This window comes from Artemia franciscana, chromosome 20 (genome assembly GCF_032884065.1).
Source record: "Artemia franciscana chromosome 20, ASM3288406v1, whole genome shotgun sequence".
NCBI lineage: Eukaryota > Metazoa > Arthropoda > Branchiopoda > Anostraca > Artemiidae > Artemia > Artemia franciscana.
In genome coordinates, this window is record NC_088882.1 from 29,449,005 (window position 1) to 29,453,040 (window position 4,036).

Below are 4,036 nucleotides of genomic sequence, written 5' to 3' on the forward strand. Positions count from 1 at the left end.
TATTCTTTACTTTTCGAATAACAGCGTAGACCAGAAATATACCCATAGATCATAAGGGAGTAGATATAAATTTTACATTCTTGATTTGTTTTTAAAAATATCTTTTTTACCCCCCCCCCCAAAAAAAAAAAAAACAAAAAAAACGGGAAAATATTCTTTTGCTGGCTTTTTGTTGGGAAACTTTTCACGGAGAGGATTACCGGCATGACTTTAAAAATTATTAGAAATTAGTCTTTTTCAATGAAAGTGCGCAAGAAACATCTCTCACCTAAGATCGTCCGCAAGAAAGTTTCTGGGTGGAATTTTCAGCTAGAATGGAATTGTCTTGGAAGAATTTCACTGGGGCAGGTATTTTTACGTGAAAAGTTCTTTCCACGGTGTAATTTTTCCATGGGGGAAGGAATTCTTCATGGAGAAGACAGATCCGGATTTCCTGGTATTATTTGAGAACGATTAGAAATTAAATTTAAAAAAAAAGTTTTTTTTTTACTGAAATTAAGGAGCAACATCAAAACTTAAAATGGACAGAAGATGTTACGTATGCTTTAGTATAGTTTAGTATAAAGTACACGTATATAGCTTAGTATATAGTATACGTATATTTTAGCACACGTATATTTTTAATTAATCGTAAGTTTTGACTTTTTATACAAATTTTTTAAGAGTGACTCCTGAAACCGAATGGCCGTTTAATAAGAATTAAATAAAAAAAACTAGTTTTTTTAACTGAAAGTAAGGAGCGACATTAAAACTTAAAACGAACAGAAATTACTCCGTTTATACAATGGGTTGTCCCCTCCTCAACGCCTCGCTCTTTACGCTAAAGCTCTTAATTTTTTTTAAAAGTAGAATTGTGGCAAAGAGTCAAACTTTAGCGTAAAGAGCGAGGGATTGCGGAGGGGACAACCCATTTTATATAAGGAGTAATTTCTGTTCGTTTTAATTTTTAATGTCGCTCCTTACTTTCAGTTAAAAAAACTAGTTTTTTTTATTTAATTTCTGAAAATTTTTGAATTCATGCATGTTTGATTTTGGCTCTCCGCACATAAATTATTGAAACGAAATTTGTATATTAATTTTTTTTTGGCTAAATGGCTTTCTCTTAGTTTTGATGAGACGATTTTGAGAAATAAGGGGTGGGGAAGGAGGCCTAGCTGCCCTCTAATTTTTCGGTTACTTAAAAAAGCTACTAGTACTTTTAATTTTTAACGAACGTTTTTATTAGTAAAAAATATGCGTAACTTAAGAATTAACTTACTTAACAAACTTTTATATTCTTATATTTTTATTATGTGTACGAGGGGGTTTGTACCCTCGTTAATACCTCACTCTTTACACTGAATCGTAAGTTTTGTCCCAATTCTTTAAGAATGACCCCTGAATCAAAAAGGCCGTAGAATAAATAGTTGAAATTACTAAAAATACTTTAGCATAAAGAGCGAGGTATTAATCTCCTCTTAAATACCTCGTTCTTTATGCTAAAGTATTTTTAGAACCCCTCATTTGAGTAATAACCTCTAATAACTTTTCTTCCCCCAAGACATATTCCTCCAAGGAAAGATCCTCCCACATAGCCCCCTCCCAGCAAACCCATCCCCCAAACCAAAAAAATCCCCCTGAAAACGTCTGTACACTTCCCAATAGCCATTCCTATATGTAAACACTGGTCAAAGTTTGTAACTTGCAGCCCCTCCCCCAGGGATTGTGGGGGAGTAAGTCATTTCCAAAGACATTGTTATTATAGTTTTCGACTATGCGAAACAAAATGCCTTTCTCAAAATTTTAATCCGTTGACTTTTGGAAAAAAATGAGCGTGGGAGGGGGCCTAGGTGACCTCCAATTTTTTTGATCACTTAAAAAGGGCAATAAAACTTTTCATTTCCCTAAGAATGAGCCCTCTTGTGACACTCTAGGACCACTTGGGCAATACGATGACCCCAGGGAAAAAAAACAACAAACAAATAAACACGCACCCGTCTTCTGGCAAAAACACGAAATTCCACATTTTTTTTGGCTAGGAGCTTGAAATTTTTGCTGTAGGGTTCTCTGATACGCCAAATACGATGGTGTGATTTTCGTTAAGATTCTAAGACTTTTAAGGAATGTTTCCCCCTATTTTCCAAAATAAGGCAAATTTTTTCAGGCTCGTAACTTTTGATGACAAAGACTAAATTAATTGAAACCTATATATTTAGATTCAGCTTGAAAATTCGATTCTTTGATGTATCTTTTAGCATCAAAATTCCGTTTTTTAGAGTTTCATTTACTATTGAGCCGGGTCGCTCCTTACTACAGTTCGTTACCACGAACTGTTTGATTGGCTCGATGCGATCATCCCTGGAAAGAAACACACATCCATGATCTTTCTTCTGGCACAAAATGTATATGCAACATTTTGTGCGTATAAGAGCTTGAAACCTCTATAGAATAGGAAGTTATTCGCGCTTATTACGCAATTCAATTACAAAGAAGAGAATTTGGATAATTATTGGAGTATTGATTAGATATTAAGAGTAAATACTAAAACCACTAAGAAATTCCCAAAAGAGATACCCTGCCCCCTTACTCCCGACCGAGTTCAGTCATCAAGCAATAATCCGTTTAACCTGTCTAGTTATATTACGAATCCTATTGTGAAAAGCACTAAGTCGTATTTTCTTTTTCAATAATTTCTTTTTTTCGTTCCGAAAATTGTATTTAATTTATACCTGCATTTTTTTTTTTTTTTTAATAGCTCTATTTCTGATCTGCTAGCAGATGTAGAGGATGTATTCATATCCAGTTTACTTTCAAAGGTTTTAACAGAAGAAAATCTAATTTGGAACTAACCGATTATAGAGAGTAAAAAACCTTAAATATGAAGAAAAAAATTGACCTGAGCAAATAAGTAGTTGAGAAATAAGAAGCATAGAACATATTTGCAAATTTCGATTCACTAGGTTCGCTTATCCTCTTAATTATAACGCTCTGAGATCTATATCTGATATAGTGAGAAATCAGAAGTTTCAAAGGCGGTATATTTGCATAAATGTTAATTTGGCACGTATTGGGAGGTGTAATGGACAGCTATTTTCACTTTTTTTTATTTTTAGTTAGCTTTCTTATGATACATTCAATTGAATATTAAATTTATGCGCTATATCGTTGAAAATCACTAGATTTAGAAAAAAACATAGAAATTCCTTAAAAACTCCAGAAGAATTATAAAGATCACTAAAAATCCCCATATCCCTAAGTAAAAAAGGTCGCCCCTAAGAGACCTCAAAAATACTTAAATTAGGGGGGACATCCCTATAATGACAACACTTGTTGGGGGGTATTTGTAGGGGGGCTTGCTGCCCTCCATCACGTTTGACTCTTAAAAGGGCACTGGAACTTCCAATTTTCAACCAATTGAGCCTCCTTTAAAGTTAATACAACCATCCCTTACATAAAAACCTTAAATTCCCCCGGGGCATAGCTTAAAACTCTTGCTCCCAAGGCTTTGGTTTTTTTTTTTAACCCTCAAGAGCCTTGTTATATGATATTTAGACAGTTTTAATAAAATGGCTATTTTAAATTTTATATTAGATGTATTTCGCGATAATACGACGTGTGTCTGAGGGGGGGGGGAGCTGCCGTCCGTTCACTTTGACTCTTAAAATGAGCACTAGAGCTTTTGATTACCAATGAGGACCCTCCGAACTATGGCCATGCTTTCTATAAAAACTATATACTCCTTCAGAGCATAACTTACAACCCTTGCCCTGGGGGCTGGAGGTCTACTATTAGATGCATTTTGGAACAATATGACGTATGTATGTGGGAGGGGGGGAGTATAGCTGTCCTCCAATCACTTTGAATCTTAAAAAGGGCACTAGAGCTTAATATTACCAATGAGCCCCCTCCGAACTTTATATGACCACGCTTTCTACAAAAACCTTATATTCTCCTAGGGCATAGCTTACAACCCTTGCCCCGAGGGAAGGGGGAATTTGTCATGCTCAAATACATAGTTTCTGGAACTTTCAACTACATTGAACAAAATGGCTATCTC